Source organism: Dasypus novemcinctus, chromosome 10, assembly GCF_030445035.2.
Source record: "Dasypus novemcinctus isolate mDasNov1 chromosome 10, mDasNov1.1.hap2, whole genome shotgun sequence".
NCBI classification, from domain to species: Eukaryota; Metazoa; Chordata; class Mammalia; order Cingulata; family Dasypodidae; genus Dasypus; species Dasypus novemcinctus.
Window position 1 is genome coordinate 42070331 of NC_080682.1, and position 20461 is coordinate 42090791.

Below are 20461 nucleotides of genomic sequence, written 5' to 3' on the forward strand. Positions count from 1 at the left end.
TAATAGAGTTGTTTGTCTTTTTATTGTTGGCCTATAGAATTTCTTTATATGTTCTGGATATTAAACCCATATAGTGATGCTATTGGGCTGGATGGTGAGGGTCTGTAAGGGAAAAAGGTAGGAAGGGTGGGTTAGACTGTCCATGGAACTGGGAGGAGGGTAGGGAAAGGGTGTAGGTGAACTATGAGGATTTGCAGGTATGTGGTTGAAACTACAACACTGGGAATGTTCTTTTGGCAAATATGGCAGAGGAGGGTTATTGGTTTAAGGTGTTGGATGGGGGAGCATGCAGGACAGGGCACACCTGGGGCAAGCTTCTAGGGAGTGTGTAGCATTCATCTTGTCATAGTGTGTTGTGTCACTGGGTGGAGACTCACATAATGAGTGGGAAGGTGTTGGAATCTCATCCTGGGGAGTCCTGCTATAATTTCAAATAGAGGGGCAGGAATCTCAAGAGCATAGGCAGTGCATAACAGGGAACTACAGGCCAGTATGTCAAGCCGTCATAGTTGCAAGTAACTATGAATCTTGTCCTTCAATGACTTGTTTTGGTAGTTACCATGGCTCCCGCAGGGAGGGGGCAGGGAGGAATAGAACAGATGGAACATGGGACGTTTTTGGAACAATGGAATTTTTCTACATGATCTTGTGATGATGGATACAGAGCATGTCAAACTTCATGAAAAACTATAAAAGTGTACGGTCCAAAACATAAGCAACAATGTAAATAATTGAAAATAGTTAATTACAATGTTTCTATATTTGTACATCAAAGGTAACAAATGTACTATCTGCATGTAAAATGTTATTAATAGGGGAAAGGAGAAAGGGGAGGGCATTGAGTATATGAGAATCACTTATTTTCTATGCATGGCTTTTTTGTACCTTAAAGCTTCTTTGAAGAAAAATGAAAAAAGTTAGACACTGGGAGCATAAATGGAAGCAAATGTCACTGTCTATAGGAAAAAACAGGTCTTACAGGGATGAAAGACATAATGCCAAATTTTTTTTATTTTACTTTTTATATTTTTATTATTTCAAACTTTTAAAAACAATTTATATTTTGTTATTTTTAAACCTATCATTACTGTATCATTTTCCCATTAACTGTATTTGATTATTTTGTTGGTTTCAATTGTTTCCCCTCTGTAGAATTTTTTTTAAATTGTGAACTTCCAAAACAATCATGCACATGTGTAGAATGCCCATACAACACCTCTTCACCAACACACCACGCCTTGGTGGAATATTTGTTACAGATTATGAGGTAATACCATCAGACTATTACCATCAATCATGGTCCACAGCTTACATTTAGCACACTTTTTCTATACACTTCCATTATCAATACAGTACATCTTTTGCATTGCTGCAATGCAAGTATATAATATTCTTGCATCATATCACTTGTAATTTTCCCAAGCTTCTCCACATTCTCACCACCTTGCAATAGTGATGTACTTTTGCTCTAGCTCACAGAAGGGCACTCTTGCATCTTTACCATCAACCACAATTCTCATCCACCTCTGGATTCACTGTGTTATTTGGGCCCTAAATTATTCTTTAGCTTTCTTTCAACTGACATTTACTTCCCTTTTGACAATTTACAGACTACCCTTTTGGACCACAATTCCATTTATGAACTAGCTGTTACTCATCTTACCATCAACTCTATCCATTTCCACACTTTTACAGTCAAGTTAATTAAAACTTCTACATACATTAAACATCAGTGTTCCTCTCAACCCTTCTCTTATCCCCTAATAACCTATACTATAGGTTTTAACTCCATGTGTTTATTTTTCATATTTAGTTCATATTAATAAGACCATGCAATATTTTTCCTTTGTGTCTGGCTTATTTCACTGAGTATAATATCTTTGTGATTCATCAATTTTATCATATGTGTCCCAATATCATTTTTTCTTACTGCAGCATAGTATCCCAACATATGTATATACCACATTTTGTTTATCCATTCATTGGTTGATGGACCCTTGGGTTCTTTCTATCTTTTAGCAATTGTGAATAACACCTTGGCTTCAATTCTGAAGATGTTTGGATGACAGAAGGGTTACTACTGAGCCAGGAGAGGATCATTGGTGCAGGGTGTCAGTAATGGGGGATGCATAGAAGTAGTTCACTTGAGGCATAACCATAAGGCATATGAATGTACTCAAGTGTTCATGGGTCATTGTCTCAGTGGGTAGAGAGTCACACAATAACCAAAGGAATATCAAATTTTCATCCTGAGGAGCTCTGACACCTTCTCTAATGAGAAAGCAAGAATTTCCTGAGTACAGGGAGAGTGACTAGTGAAGGAGGGTGGACCATTGATGGGCCCTGGACAGTGATGGCTGTGCTTATGAACTTTCCTTTTGAAGTTGAAACTTAGCCTAGTATTATAGGGTGCCTAAGCATTACCTCCTGAGAGCCTCCTTGTTTCTTGAATGTGGCCCCTCTTTAAGTAAAAATCAGTACATAAATGCATTACCTTCCCCCCCAGCATGACACATGACTCCCGGGGATGAGCCTCCCTGGCACTCCCTTATTTACTACCAAGCTCCAATTAGCAATGCAACTATTTGGGTCCCCTTATCATTCAAAACAAATTTAATAGTTGGCTTTTCTATTTCTGCAAAGTAGGCTATTGGAATTTTCATTTGGAATGAGTGTTTTTGTTCCTCATTTTGGGTAGAGTTGACATCCAATCCATGAGCATGGAAGGTCCTTCCATTTAGTTAGATCTTCTTTGATTTCTTTTAGCAAACATTGTAGTTTTCTGGATATAAGTCTTTATATCCTTGGTTAAATTTATTCCTAGATATTTACTTCTTTAGTTGCAATTGTAAATGGAATTTTTATTATGACTTCCCTTGCAGATTGCCCGTTACTGGTATACAGACACTATTAACTTGTGCATGTTAATTTTGCACACTGCCACTTCACTGAATTCATTTATTAGCTCTAGGAGCTTTGTTGTAGATTTTTCAGGACTCTATATAGGATCACACCATCTGTAAATAGTGAAAATATTACTTTTTCCTTTGCAAATTTAATGTCTTTTATTTCTTTTTCTAGTGTAACTTCTCTGACTAGAACTTCCAGCACAACTGATAGTTGGCATCCTTGTCTTATTTCAGATATTAAAAGGAAAGCTTTCAGTTTTTCACCATTGAGTGTGATATTAGCTGTGTGATTTTCATATATGCCCTTTATCATGTTGAGGAAGATTCCTTCTATTCCTATTTTCATAAGCATTCTTATCAAGAAAGCATGCAATGTCTTCTCAAATACCATTTTTGCATCAAAGACAATCATGTGGTTTCCCCCCTTCATTTTGTTAATGTGTTTTATTGCACTCATTGATTTGCTTATGTTCCATAGCTATGGTGTATAATTCTTTTAATGAGCTGTTGGATTAATTTTGCCAGTATTTTGTTGAAGATTTTTGCCTCTTTATCCATAAGAGAAATTGATTTTTAATTTTCTTTTCTTGTAAATCTGTTCTGGCTTTGTTATTAGGGTGATGTTGGCCTCATAGAATGAGTTAAGCAGTATTCTCTCTTCTTCAAGTTTTTGGAAGAGTTTAAGCAGGCTTGGTATTAATTCTTGGAGTGATTGGAAGAATTCACCTCTGAAGCCCTCTGGCCCTGGGCTTTTCTTCATTGGGAGATTTTTGATGACTTATTCAATATCTTTTCTTGTAACTGGACTGAGAAGTCTTCTATTTCTTCCAAAGCCAATGTAGGTTGTTTTTGTATTTCTAGGAATTAATCCATTTCTTCTAGATTGTCTAATATGTTTGCATACAGGTGTTCAGGGTATCCTCTTATGATCCCTTTTATTTTTGTGGGGTCATTGATAATGCCCTCCTCTCATTTCTGATTTTATTTGTGTCTTCTCTATTTCTTTGTTATTCTAGCTAAGAGTTTGTCAATTTTATTGATCTATTAAGAGAACCAACTTTTGGCTTTGTTAAGTCTATTGTCTTTTTATTCTCAATTTCATTTATTTATGTTCTAATATTTGCTATTTCTTTTCTCCTGCTTGCTTTGGGATTAGTTTGCTCTACTTTTTTTTTTCCTCCAGGTTTCAATTAGGTTTTTTATTTTACCTCTTCTTTTTTAATATAAGGCATTTAGGGCTATAAATTTCCCCTTCAGGACTGCCTTCACTGAATCCCTAATGTTTAGATATGTTGTGTTTTCATTTTCATTTACCTCAATATATTTACTGATTTCTCTTGCCATTTCTTCTTTGGCCACACATTGTTTAAGAGTGTGCTATTTAACTTCCATAAATTCATGGATTTTCCACTTCCTTGTCTGTTGTTGATTTCCAACTTATTTCCATTATGATCAGAGAAAAGGTTTTGTATAATTTCTATCCTTGATGCTTGTTTTATGACCCACGTATGGTCTATCCTGTAAACACACCATGTCCACTTGAGAAGAATGTATATCCTAATGTTTTGTGGTGCATTTTTCTATATAAATCTGCTAAGTTTAGTTCATTTACCATATCATTCGTGTTCGGTTTCCCCTCTTTATGTTGGTTTTTTCCCCACACTTTACCATGTTCTATTTTGCATTTGCATTATCAGAAAATATGTCTTTTTCTTGTCCAATTGTATTCTGAACCTTATAGGGATTAAAGAGTAGAGCTGTATACTGGAGATACATTACTAGTGGGTTTTCCATTTAGACTTTTAGTTACATTTTTTTACTTGCAGAATTCCCTTTAGAAATTCTTGTGTGGCAGGTCTTGTTGATGAACTCTCTCATTTTCTGTTTATCTGTGAATATTTTAAAAACTATCTCATATCTGAAGGACAGTTTTGCAGGACAGAAGAGTTTGGGCTGGCAGTTTTTCTCTTTCAGTACTTAAATACATCATGCCATTGCCTTCCTGCCTCCATGGTTTCTGATGAGAAATTGGCACTTAGTCTTTTTTTAAATAATTATTTTTTTTATTTTTAAAGAAGCTAGATTACATAAATGTTACATTAAAAATATAAGGGGTTCCCATATGCTCCACTCCTCCCCCCTCCCATACTTTCCCACGTTAACAACATCCTTCATTATTGTGGTACATTTCTTACAATTGATGAACCCACATTGAAGCATTGCTACTAGTCATGGACTACAGTTCACATATAGTTTACACTTTTTGTAAGTTATGACAAAATATACAATGGCAGTATCCATCATTGCAATGTCAAGCGGGACAAATCCAATGTCCAAAATATGCCCTCTATTATACCTATTTTTCTCTCTCCCATCCTTCAGAACCTTGGTGGCCACTACCTTTACATCAATGATAAGAGCAGTTCTTCCATTGCTAGAACAATAATAAGTCTACTTTAATCCATTGTTCATTCCCCAACCTTGAGGATTTGGGGATAGTAATACCTATTCTGCTTCTAATTGAGAGGAGGAGATAGTCCCATGGGGCAGATGGATGGAACTATCTTGCCTGCAGTTTCAGACACTCTATTCCTTCCATGGGACACTCTGTTCCTCATCATCTCCTTGTTAGTTTTCCTGGGTGAGTTCAATGAACTGGAGAGTAGACGTTGCAACTCTGCTGAAATTCAGGGCTCAACTGACACATAGACAGATCAAAAATTTAAGTCTCTGGGACATATATTTATCAATACAATGCTAATTATGGGTTCAAATAAAAGGGGCAGAAGAGCCATATGTAGGGAAGAAATGAATGAATTTAACTCTGTTATATGGGGGAACATAAATTCCAAAGTAAGGCCCACTGATAGGGTACTGAATTCCTGAGTTGTCTACCTTGCTTATAGTTTCTGGCTATCTCTAGAGCCCTCAGGAGTCCTGCCATTTGAGGCACTGTTTAACATGGCAGTCAATGAGGTCTTGCTGAGACTTGCATAAGCATAACCTCTGGAATGACCTCTCAAAACTTCTTAGCCATAAAAACTCATTTGAATTTACCATTTCTCCCTTTTGGGCAAGGTCTTTTTCCAGATACACTGCTAGTTGATGCTTGGTAATAATCCCTTGGTGCCAGAGAAGCTCATCCCTGGGAGTCATGCCTCACACCAGGGGGAAAGTGGTTTGTTTATATGCTGACTTTGGCTTAGAGAGAAGACACATTTGAGCAAAAAGAAGGCTTTCAGGAGATAACTCTTAAGCAGTATATAATACTAAGCTATGTTTCAATTGCACAAGAAAGTCTCATAAGTACAATCATCAATGACAAAAGCCTGGCATAATAGTCTGCCTTCCTTCACTGAACATTGCCCTTGCACTCTAGGGATTGTTGCTGTCCTCTAGGGAATGAAGCAGAACTCCCCAGGATGGGAATTCAATATTCTTTCAGTTATTGTGTTAATCTCTACTCACCAAGACAATGTCCCATGAACACTTGAACATATTTATATATCTCAGAGGCATACCCAGGTAAACCCCTTCCCATTCACACCTACATCACTGTCACCCACACCAGGAATCCTCCCCTGCCACTGTTTGACCCTTCTATGATACAAAATCACTCAAAAAATGAACCCAACAAAATAAGTGGATAAAATTAATAATAAAATGAAATCTTTTTAAAACAATCAATAAAATACAAAAAATTAAACAATTTAAATAATAAAAAATAAAATAAAAATTTTAGACATTGTCTCATCACTGCAAGATCTGTTGTCTTGTGTGTACTGTGACATTTTCTTCGTTATATTCCCCCAGTGTCTTATTTTTTTTTCATTTTATATTCTGATAAGTTTTAGGATACAAAAAAGTCACATAGAGAATACAGGTGATCCCCATATACACAATGTCCTCCCCCTTGTCCCTTATCCCATATTAATAACATTTTTTACATGAGGAAGGTACATTTGTTGCAATTGATGTACAAATATTGAAGCATTGATACTAACCATGGTCAATGATTTACACATTATGGTTTACATTTTGGATTGTACACTTTTATAAATTGTGACAAAATTTGAAGTGGACTTTATCCAATATGGCAATATCATGCAAAACAATTCTCATATTCTAGAAATGCCGTTATGTTCCATCTATTCTACTCTTCCCTTGCCCTCCCTCAGAACCTATGGTAATCACTAAGTTTCAATTTTGAAGAATAAAATTCATAGTTACTTGCAATAATATTGAGGGCTTGACATATCGGTCTTTTTTTCTTTTTTTATGCACTATTATGTTCTCAAGGCATTCTTGTCTCTCTAATTCAGAACATAGCAGGACTCTACAGAATGGTAGTAATATTTTGTTTATGTTGTGGGTCTCTGCCCGCTGATATAACATCCTATAGTAAGATGAACATTTAGATATTCCATAGAAGCTTGCCCCGGTGTGCACTATTCCATATATGCCCTCATACCTGACACCTTACACCAGTAACCACCCCTGCCATATTTGCCAAAAGAACATTTCCAACATTATAGGTTTAACCACAGACTTGCAAGTCCACAGAGTTCATCTGCTCCTTCCCTTGACCCTTGAATTTGTCTCATGGATAGTCTAAAACAAATCCCCAACCTACTCCCCTTCACAGACCAAAACCACCAAACCTAATAATGCCATTGAAGCATGTGACGCACGTCCACTGCCTAACCACATTCTTCCACTTTATCATAGATTCCTTGGGGAAAAAATTAGGATTAGAGAAAAGGTAAGAAAGAAAAAGTAAAAAGAATATTAATAGTCATAATAATTTTTAAAAAGTAAAAGAGGAACCACACAAGAGCTAGGTAGTGAAATAAGTAATACAAGTTAAAAATATCACTAAAACTACAAATAAATAAGTATTAAAAGGTGGAATAGAAAAAAAAATGAAGTAAGAAACAAAATAGAGAGAAAAAATAGAATGAATTAAAAGGCCAGACAGATGGGAAGATAATAAAAGGGGGAAGGGGAGATAAAAAGAAAAAATGATGACCAAAAAAAAGAGGAGGAATGAAAGAAAGGCAACAGAAGTCAGAAGATAGAAAAATAAAGGAAAGAAAAGAAATAAGTATGTTGAAAAAATAAATTTAAGGAAACAGGAAACAAAGAAATGGAAAAGACAACAAACAAGAAACAATAGAGCAACTGCAAAAAAAAATAAAACAGAAAAAACAGCCTTCCATCTTAGGCCCCTAGGGATCTTCTCAGGCTACTAATGCTCATCAATTAATCACCCTTCAGCCTGCCCTCCACAAATGATGTATCCAGTTTTAGCAAATAAATAAAGGGAAAAGTAAAAAAGAACAAAACTTAAAAAAGAAAAGATGTAAGTTTTCTGTAACCTAAAACTTCTTTAAAAATAAAGTAAAAAAAGGAACACTAAATATCATCATTAGATCCATTTCTTTTTGATATGTTTATGATTTCTTCGGTATGTTCCCCCAGTGTCTTCTTAATATCATTTATCTCTTCCTTATCTTCATTAAATTGATTAGTGATATTTGTTTGGACATCCCATATTAGTTGTTCCATGTTCTGCATCTCCTCCTGTTTTTTTAATTTTTCATTAGACTGGACCATGTTTTCCTGTTTGTTAGTATTTTTGCAACTTTTTGTGTCTAGGCATCTATAAGAACAACTAAAAAGACAAAAACATATGACATACACAAATCTGAAGAAAATATGGCTAAGGTGAGTAATTCCTTGAGAGTAATAACACTGAATGTCAGTGGATTAAACTCACCTGTCAAGAGGCACAGATTGGAAGAATGGATAAGGAAAAAAGGCCCAACTGTATGCTGTCTACAATAAACCCATGTTAGACCCAGGGATTCAAGGAGGTTGAAAGTGAATGCCTAGAAAACAATCTTACAGGCAAACAATAACCAAAAGAGGGCAGGAGTAATTATATTAACATTGGACAAAATAAACTTTAAATGTTAAAATATTGTGAGATACAAAAACAGACACTACCTATTAGTAAAGCGGATAATCTTTCAAGAAGAAAGAACAATCATAAACATTTATGCTCCTAACCAGGGCACCTCCAAGTATGTGAGGCAAACACTAGAACAACTAAGTGAAGGAATAGATGCCTCTACAATTACAGTGGGGGAGTTTAACACACCACTATCACCAATGGACAGAACATCTCAAAAGAGAATCAATAAAGAAAAAAAGACTTTGAACAATATAAAGAGGACCTAACAGACATATACAGAACATTACACCCAAATACAGCAGGATATACATTCTTCTCAAGTGCACATGGATCATTCCCCAAGATAAGCCACATTCTAGGCCACAAAGGAAGTCTTACTAAATTCAAAAAGGTTGAAGTCATACCAAATAATTTCTCTGACCACAGTGGAATGAAGCTGGAAATCTGCAAGGGCCAGAGAAACAGATTAAGAATAAAGATATGGAAGATAAACAACACACTCTTAGACAAACAGTGGGTCAAGGAGGAAATCTCAAAAGAAATCAGTAATTACCATGAAACAAGGGAAAATGACAACAAAACATACCAAAACTTACTGCATGCAGCAAAAGCTGTACTGAGAGGGTAATTCATAGCCATAAATTTATACATCGAAAAGAAGAAAGAGTTAAAATTTAAGACCTAATTGTACATTTGGAGGAATTAGTAAAAAACACAACAAACTAACCCCAAAGGAAAAAGAAGGAAAGAAATAACAAACATCAGAGCAGAAGTAAATGAAATAGAAAATAGAAAAGCAGTCAAAAAAAAAACAACAACAACAAAGAGTTGACTCTTTGAGGTCAATAAAATTGACAAACACTTAGGTAGACAAAAAAAAAAGAGAATATGCAAAAACACAAAATAAGAAATGAGAAAGGGGACATCACCACTGATCCACAGATATAAAGACTATCATAAGAAGATACTTTGAAAAACTATATACCAAAAAGAAGGCCAATTTAGAGTAAATGGACAAATTCCTAGAAACAGAGAAGCAGCCTACATTGCTAAAGGAACAAATTGGAAATCTCAACAAACCAATCACAAGAGACAGAATCAGTCATTAAAACCTCCCAACTTGCTTGTGAGTATGTGCACCTAAAATAAGAACAAGGCCTAGGGCTGCAGGGTGCCTAAGAGTTACCTCCTGAGAGCCCCCGTGTTGCTCAAATGTGGCCAATCTCGAAGCCAAACTCAGCATGTAAATGCTTGTCTTCCCCCCAGCATGGGACATGACTCCCGGGGATGAGCCTCCCTGGTGCTGAGGGATTACTACCAAGTACCAGCTGATGATGTAACTAGAAAATGACCTTGAATAAAAGGGTCAACTCGGACCAGCAGAATATCTTAGTCTACATATAATACCAGGAGTTAAAAATGCTTTTTGACCTGAATCAAGGGGGAAACGGAAAGGACAAATGAATTTATATCGCTATGAGTCTCCAAAAAGAGCCGGGAGGTTATCAGAGTGGTTGCCCTTATGCACACCTCAGCAGAGTCCCAGAGACAGATAAAGAAGATGCAACCCCAGGTATTGGTTCTTCTGAGGGCTACAGAGACCCACAGGTTCTATGGTCATGGCAGATGGAGTTCAGTGCCATGTCAGTTGGCCCTTCTTTGGAGTTTGTGTTTCTGTGTGATGGAGCTGGACTCAGATGTGATCATTTTTCACAAGCCTCTCCTGTTACTTTTACCAGAACTGTAGTTGGTGCTGGAGTTTAATATATACCCAGGGGATCTGAATCTCTGGACTGACCATATGATAGCCAGACACTGGACCTCAACAGACTTGCAACTCCTACACTCTGCTTTATTGGACTTACCCCACTCAGTTAACATGGAGTTGAAGGTCAACCACCACACCATGGAGCCAAGAGTGCCTACAACTGAAAGCAGGAGGATTGCATCCAGCATCCATGTGGAATCTAAGCCCTCTCTTGATATAGATGTGGAGTGGACACAACCAATCCAAGGTCCACAGGATGGAGGAATAGAATATGGATTAGACTGGACTTACTGATATTCTATTCATGAACTATTGTGCTTAGTAATCAAAGAATGTGGCATTGGTGTGGAGAAAGTGGCCATGGTGGCTGCTGGGTGTGGGGAATGGGAGGAAGAGATGAGATGTGGAGGCATTTTTGGGACTTGGAGTTGTCCTGGGTGGTGCTGCAGGGACAATTACTGGGCATTGTATGTCCTCCCATGGCCCAATGGATAGAACGTGGGAGAGTGTGGGCTATGATGTGGACCATTGACCATGAGGTGCAGCAGTGCTCAGAGATGTATTCACCAAATGCAATGAATGTCTCATGATGATGGAGGAGATTGTTGCTATGGGGCAGGAGTGGGGTGAGGGAGGTGAGGGGTATACGGGGACCTCATATTTTTTTAATGTAATATTAAAAATATAAATAAAGACAAAGAAAAAGAACAAGAGCTGCCTGTCGCTACCCTATTGAGGATGCACAGCAATTGGGCTGAAGCCCTGAAGTCCAGATAGATCCCCATGAGTCAGCTATCAAGCTCATGTGCCACTCAGATGTGATCTTTGTTCACAAGCCTCTCCTGTTACTTTTACTGGACCTGTGGTTGGTGCTGGACTGTCTATGTGATTACCAGGCCCTGAGCCTCAACAGACCTGCAACTCCCACTCTCTGGTTAATGAATTTACTCCAGCCAGCTAACAGGGAGGTGAAGAAGGTCACCCACCACACCAGGGAGCCCAGAGTGCCTACAACGGCAAGCAGGCAAATTGCACCCATCATCCAAGTGGAATCTAAGCCCCCTCTCAATATAGAGGTGAAGAGGACATAACCATCCCAGGGTCCACAGGATGGAGGAATAGAGGATGGATTAGAGTGGACTTACTGATATTCTATTCTGGAACTAAAGTGATTAGTAATGAAAGAAAATGTACCATTAATGTGGAGAAAGTAGCCACAGTAGCTGCTGAGGGTAGGGAGAGGGAAGAAGAGATATGATGTGTGGGTATTTTCAGGACTTGGAGTTGTCTTAGGTGGTACTGCAGGGACAGTTACTGGACATCATAAGTCCTGCCATGGCCCACTGGGTGGACTGGGTGGGAGTGTAAACTACAATGTAAACCATTATCCATGTGGTGCACCAGTGCTCCAAAATGTATTCACCAAATGCAATGAATGTGCCACATTGATGAATGAGGTTGTTGATGTGGGAGTATTGGGGTGAAGGGGGTGTGGACTATATGGGGACCTCATATTTTTTTAATGTAACATTAAAATTAAATAAATAAATAAATAAAACAAAAAGGGGGTGGGAACTGCATGGTATTGTCACAAGGATAGATATACTGACCAATGGAACAGAATTGAGACTTCTTATGTAAATCCTCACATATGTGTTCAACTGATATTTGGCAAGGCCACCAAGCCTACTCAACTGAACAGAATGGCTTCTTCAACAAATAGTGCTTGGAGAACTGGATATTCATATCCAAAAGAATGAGACAGGAACACCATCTCACACCCTATACAAAAATTAACTCAGGAAGGTCAAACATCTGGATGTAAGAGCCATGTCCATAAAACTCCCAAAAGACAATGTAGGGAAACATCTGTGAGATCTCGTAAGAGGAAATGGTTTCAAAAACTACACCCAAAACTCAATCAAGAAAGAAAAAACAGATAAATCAGACTTCAAAAGTAAGAAATTTTGCATCTCAAAGAAGATTGTCAAGAAAGTGAAAAAGCAGACTGCTCAATGGGAGAAAATATTTGGTAATTATCTATCTTATAAGAGCCTAATATCCAGCATAGAAAAAGAAATTATACAACTCAAAAATATAAAGACAAACAACCCATTTAAAAAACAGTCAAGAGATTTGAACATAAAAAAAAGACAAAAAAAAAAGAGAGATTTGAACAGACACTTCTCCACAGAAAAATACAAATGGCTAAAAAGCACATGAAAAGATGCTTAACATCACTAGCTATTAGGGAAATACAAATCATAATTACAATGAGATATCATCTTACACCCATTAGACTGGCAGCTTTTAAAAGAACAGAGCACTACAAGTCTTGGAGAGGATGTAGAGGAAATGGAACTTATCCACTGCTGGTGTGAATGTAGAATGGTGCAGCCATTGTAGAGAGTAGTTTGGTGGTTCCTCAGGAAGCTAGCTATAGAGCTGTCACTGATCCAGCAATTCCAATCCTGGGTATATTCCCGGAAGAATTGAAAACAGGGACATGAACAGATACAGGCACATTAATGTTCATAGAGGCATTACTCACATTTGCCAAAAGTTGGAAGCAAGGCAAATATTCATCAACAAATGAATGGATAAGCAACCTGTGGTATATACATACAATGAAATATGACTCAGCTGTAAGAAGGAATGCGATATTAACACATAGGATAACATGGATAAATCTTGAAGATTTTATGTTTAGTGAAGTAAACCAGGCACTGAAGGACAAATATTACATGACCTCAGTGATATGAATTAAGCAAATTGAGCAGTCTCACAGAGCTAGAGTCTGGAAGATAGGTTAACATGAGACAGAAAGAGAGTAGGGGGTGGTGAGCTGATGCCCAAATGGACAAAAACTATGATAATGTGGAAGTGTGTAGCTTGCAGTGGATGGGCATGACAGGGGCACAATGATGTGGTTGGGTTCAGCAGTGTTAGTTGGTGAGGGGCAGTAGGGGGATTTTTGGATTGGACTATCCATGGAAATGGGGTGAGGGTTAGAGAAAAGATCGTGTAAACTCTGGGGATTAGCAGGCCTGTGGTTAAAACTACAATGGTAGAAATATTCTTTTGGTAAATATGGTATGGGAGGGTTACTTGGTGCAGGGTGTCCGATGCGGAGGGATGTATAGAATAAGGTGCACCTGGGGCATGCCTCTATGGAATATATAAGTGTTCATCTGTCAAATAGTGTTATCTCAGTGGGTGGAGACCTTCACAGTAAACAAGAAAATATTAAACTCCCATCTTGGGAAGTCCTGCTATGTTCTCATTTAGAAGGAAAAGAACCCCTCAAGAACATAGATAGTGCCTAACAAAAGAAAACTGACAAATATGCCAAGCCCTCAATATTATCACAAGAAACTATGAGTGTTATTCCTCAGAATTTGAAACTTAGTGCTTACCATAGGTTCTGAGGGGTTAGGAAGGAGAGAATAGAATAGATGGAACATCAGGCATTTTTAGGATATTAGAATTGTTTGGCACAATCTTGCAATAATGGGTATAGGCCATTTTAAATTTTGTCAAAACTTATAAAAGTATACTGTGAAGAATGTAAACCTTAAAATAATAAGACACTGGAGGAATTAATAAAAGAAAATGTCACTGTACATATGGGTCAACTGATCTTACAGTAATGGAGGGCAAAATAACAAAAAAATTAATATTTTTTCATTATTTTTTATCCCAAATTTTTACTGTTTTACTTTTTTAAAATTTATTTTGTATTTTATTTCTTATTTTTAAAACTATCATTATTTTAATTTCTTATTAATTATATTTGGCTACATTTTGTCTTCATTTTTGAAGACATTTTGGATCACAGAAAGATTACAACTGTAGCAGGGGAGGATCATTGATGCAGGGTGTCAGTGATGGGGTATACAAGGGAGCAAGCTTACCTAAGCGTACATAAAAAGCTTATAAATGTACTCAAGTATTCATGGAGCATTGTCATGGTGGGTGGACATTCACACAATAACCAAAGGAATATTAAATTCCCATCATGGAGAGCTCTGCCACATTCTCTAGTGGAACAGCAAGAACTCCCCAAATACAGGGGCAATGATTAGTGAAGGAGGATGGTCCACTGACAGGCCCTTAATATTGATAACTGTGCTAATCAACCTTTACTCTTGAAATTGAAGCTTAGCCTATTATTATAGAATGTCTAAGTGTTGCCTCCTGGGGCCATCCTTGTTGCTCAAATGTGACCTCTCTCTAAGCCAAATTCAGCATATAAATGCATTACTTACCCCCTCACCCCCGCATCATGGGACATGACTCCCAGGGATGACCCTCCCTGGGACTGATGGATTACTACCAAGCACCAACTAGCAATGCAACTGGAAAAAGACCTTGACCAAAAGGGGGGAAAGGTAAAGACAAATGAGTTTATATGGCTAAGAGACTTCAAAGTGAGTTGGGAAGTCATTCCAGAGATTGCACGTATGCATGTGTCAGCAGGATCTCATTGACTGCCAAAGTAAATACTACCGCAAATAGCAGGGCTCCTGAGAGCTCTGGAGACATTCAGTCAAGGCAGATAGCTCAGGAGTTTGGTGCCTTACCAGTGGTCCCTACTTTGGAATTTATGCTCTTCAGTGTGACAGAATTGGATTAAGTTGTGATTTCCCTACACATGTCCTTCTATTTGAACCTATAATTAGTACTGGAGTTGGTAGGTGTATGTCAGAGACTTAAATCTTTGGGCTGTCCATGTACCAGCTGTGTCTTGAATATCAACAGAGTTGCAACACCTACTCTCTAGTTCATTAGTCTCACCCAGGGCAGCTAACAGTGAGGTGATGATGGACAAGTACCATACCAAGGAACTGAATCTACAACTGCAAGCAAGTTAGCCCCATCCATCAGCCCTATGAGATTGTAACCCCTCTCAATTAGTGGTGGAGTGAACATCACCATCCAAGAATCTTCAGGATTGGGGGATGAACTATGGACTACAGTAGACATTCTGGTAGTCTACTATAAACTAATTGTTATTCCAGCAAGGAAGAAATTATATCATTGATGTGGAGACAGTGGCCACTGGAGGTACTGAGGGCAGGAAGAGGAAAAAACAGATATAATACACAGGTATTTTCAGGATATGGAAATTGTCCTGAATGACATTGTAATGACAGATACAGGCCATTACATATCTTGCCATAACCTACAGAATTGGGAGGGAAAGAGCGTAAACTACAATGTAAACTTTATCCCATGCTTGGTGACAGTGCTCCAAAATGTGTTCATCAATTGCAATGAATGTACCCCACTAATGAGGCTAATGCGGGAAAATGGGGGATGTGGGGGGAGCAGGACATATGGGAATCCCCTATATTTTTTATGTAACATTTGTGTAAACTAAATATCTTTTTAAAAAGAAAAAATAAATTTAAAACAATGTAAACCTTAATGTAAACCATTGACCATGGTTAGCAGCAATGCTTCAATATTTGTACATCAATTGAAACAAATGTACCGACCACATGTAAAATGTTATTAAAAGGAGAGAAGGGAAAAGGAGGAGGGTGTTGGGTATACATGAATCCCCTTTATTTTTTATGTGACTTTTCTGTAACTTACAGCTTCTCTGAATTTAAAATGAAAAAAATAAGAACTGGGGGAATATATGGAAGAAATTGTCACTATACATACAAGACAACAAACCTTACAGTGATGAAAGACACAATGTCTAAAAATTTTTATTTTATTTCAATTTTTTTTAAATTCTTTATTTTTTAAACTGTTGTTTCAATTTCTTATTATTTTTATTTGGTTATTTTGCTGTGTTTTTTTGTTAGGGGTTTTGGATCACAGCAGGGTCACAACTGTGGCAGGAGAGGATCACTGGTGCTGGGTGTATGTCATGGTGGGATGTGTGGGGAAGGGTACACCTAAGGCATGCCTCTAAGGTATATGAATATGCTTAAGTGTTCATGGGGCATTATCTTGGTGGCTGGAGCCCCACACAATAACTGAAAGAATACTGCATTCCCATCCTGGTTAGTCCTGCTGCATTCTCTAATAGAACAGCAAGAAGACCCTGAGTTCAAGGTCAATGCCTAGTGAAGGACAGACCAATTTGCCAGGCCATTGATATTGATGACCATACTTATCAACCTTTTCTTGTGTAATTGAAACTTATCCTAGTCCTCTATACTGACTAAGAGTTACCTCCTGAAAACCTCTCTGTTGCTGAAATGTGGCCTCTCTCTTAGCCAAACTCGGTGTATACTACCTTCCCCTGGTGAGAGGTATGAGTTCCAGAGATGAGTCTCCCTGGCACTGAGGGATTATTTCCAAATGCCAACTAGCAATGCAACTGGAAAAAGACCTTGACCAAAGGGGGAACTTAATATTAAATACAAATTTGTCCTTATGGCTAAAAAATTTCCAAGTGAGCCAGGAGGTCATTCCAGAGGTTAAACTTATGCATGTCTTAGCCAGATATCATTGACTGCCATAGTAAACAGTGCCTCAAACAGTGGGGCTCCTGAGGGCTTTGGAGACATCTAGGAACTATAAGCAGGATAGACAAGCTCAGGAACTCAGCAACCTGTCAGTGGGCCTTACTTTGGAATTTATGCTCCCCAGTACAAAAATCAGACTCATTTATAGTTTCCTACACATGGCTCTTCTGCCCCTTTTATTTGAACCTCTCATTCAGCACTGTACTTGTTAAGTATATGTCCCAGAGACGTAAATCTTTGGTAGGTTCATGTGCCAGTTGAGCCTGAATCTCAGCAGTGTTGCAACACCTATTCTCCAGTTCACTGTCTCACCCAGACAACTAATAAAGACATGATGATGGACAATGCCCATCCCAAGGAACAAAGAGTGTCTGCAATGGCAAGCAAGATAGCTCCATCTGTCTGCCCCATGGGATCTAAGCCCCAACTCAATTAGAAACAGAGTGGGCATCACCATCCCAAAATCCTCAAGATTGTGGAATGAACAATGGACTAAAGTAGACTTCTTATTGTTCTATGAATGTGATGACATTATTCAAGCAATGGAAGAATTTTATCATTGATATCAATGCAGTGGCCACCAAAGGTTCTGAGGAGAAGAGGGAAAAATAGGTATACTAAGGGGGCATTTTGGGGACATTGGAAATTCCCTGTCCTGTATGACTCTGCCGTGATGGATACAGGCCATTATACATTTTGCTAAAACCTATGAAAGTATGCAGGTCAGTGTGTAAACTATAATGTAAACTATAGTCCATGATTAGTAGCAATGCTTCAGTATGTGTTCATCAGTTGTAATAAACGTACCACACTAATGAAAGATATTAATGTGGGAAAGTGTGGAAGGGGGAGAGGAGGCATATGGAAATCCCCTATATTTTTTATGTAACATCTATATAATCTAAAGCTTCTTTAAAATAAAAAACAATCTTAAAAATGAGTCTAACTATATTACATTGAGGAAATAGAGCTTGATATAGTCCAAGGTAAGGTCTACCAATGGGGAACTGATTTCATGGGATCATGTGTTTTTTTCTATAGTGTCCAGATGTCTCTAGAGCCCTCAGGAGCACCCCTGTTTGAGGCTTTGTTTACTTGGTGGTTAGTGAGATCCACCAGAGATGTGCATTAGAGTACACTCTGGCATTCCCACCAACTCATTTTGAAATCTTAACCATAAAAACTCTTTTGTATTTAATTTTTTTTCCATTTTGGTCAAGGCCTTTTTCTAAATGTTTCACTGGTTGATGCTTGATAATAATCCCTCAGTGCCAGAGAGGCTCATCTCCAGGAGTCATGTCCCATGCCAGGGAGGAGGTAGTTGAGTATATCTGCTGAGTTTGGCTTAGAGAGAGGTCACATTTGGGTAACAAGGATGTTTTCAGGAGGTAAATCTTAGGTCATAGATATTATTAGACTAAGTTTCAATTTTACAAAAACTAAGGTTCACAAGTACAAGAATCAATATTGATGACTTGGTATATTAGTCTGTTCTATTTTTTAGGCACTGCCCATATACTCTAGAAATTCTTGCCACTCTATTAGAGAATGCTAAAGGACTCCCCAGGATTGGAATTTAATATTTTGTTGGTTACTGTGTGGGTCTGAACCCAATTATATAACACCCTATGATTACATGACACATTCACCTTCCATAGAGGCATGCCCTAGGGTCCGTCCTCACACATCCCCCCCAACACCAACACCATGCACCAGTGACCCTCCCCTGCCATAGCTGCCAAAAGGATACTCCCACAATTGTATTCTCAGACACAATCCTCAACGTCCCCAGAGTTCACCTATTGCTTCCTCCAGCCAGCTCCAGATAGTCCAGCCCATCCCTTCAACCTCATTCATACTGAGACTCCACATTGCGAACCCCATTCACATCACTGCACCCCATCCACTTCCAAGCCTCCCCCATCCCCTTATCATCGGTTCAGCCCAGATTGAGTATCATCTTACCACTCTCTATTCCCTTTCTATCTCCTGGTAACCTATCTTCCAGACTCTACTTCTGTGAGTATGCTCAATATCCTTAGTTCATATAGGTGAGATCATGCAATATTTGTCTTTTATTTACTGGCTCACTTCACTCAATATAAGATCTTCAAAATCTAAAATAAAAAAGAAAAGATATAAGATCTTCAAGATTTATCCACATTGTTGCATGTGTCAATACTTCATTCTTTCTCAAGCTAGTAAGATTCCATCACATCTATATACCTCATTTTATTTATTCATTTGGACATTTGGACATGCTTCCAACCTTTGGTAATTGTGAATTATATATACTGTAATGAACATTGCTGTGAATCTACCTGTTTGTGTCCCTGCTTTCAATTGTTCTTGGTATATTCTGAGTAGTGGGATTGCTGGATCATATGGCAGTTCCATACCTGAAGAACAGCTAAACCATCCTTTCCAGTGGCTGCACCATTCTATATTCCCCCAGCAGTGGATAAGTGTTCCTATTCCTCCACATCCTTTCCACAACTTGTAGTTTTCTTTTTTAATAGCAGCCAGTCTAATTGGTATAAGAGATCTCATTGTAGTTTCGATTTGCATTCCTCTAATAACTAGCGATATTGAACGTATTTTCATGAGCTTTTCAGCCAATTGTATTTTCTCTCTGGAAAGTGTGTATTCAGATGTCTTCCCATTTTAAAATGGTTTGTCTTTTTATTTTGCGAGGTAAGATTTCTTTATATTTGCTGGATTAGGCCCTTATTGGTGGTTCCCAAATATTTTCTTCCATTGAGTAGGCTGCCTTTTCACTTTCTTGACAGACTCATTTGAAGCAGAAAAGTTTTTAATTTTGAGAAGGTCCCATTTATCTATTTTTTCTTTCATTGCTCATGCTTTGGGGTAAAGTCAAACATTTCTTTATACTAACACACTGTCTTCTTAATATCCTGTATCTCTATAAGCATATTTTCCTTCATCTCCTTGATTTAAGAGATTTGTTTGAACTTCTTTGATTAGTTGCTCCAAATTCTGTGTCTCTTCTGGAGCTTTATTTTGTTCCTTTGACTGAGAGACATATCTTCCTGTTTCTTATATGGCTTATAAACTTTTGCTGATGTCTAGGCATCTAATTATCTTGATGAGTTAACTCTGAAGGTCTGTTTCTCCCTCTTGTCTAGGGTTTTATTGTTGATCTGAATTTGTGTTAGGGCTCTTCTCTTTAATGTTCAGTCCAACTTATTCTAGATCTTTAAAATAGCCCATATTTACCTGGTGAGATTTCTTCAGCTCTTCTTCATCTGTTCTTGCTCTAGCTATGCAATACAACATTTTTTTTTTTTTGGCATTTATT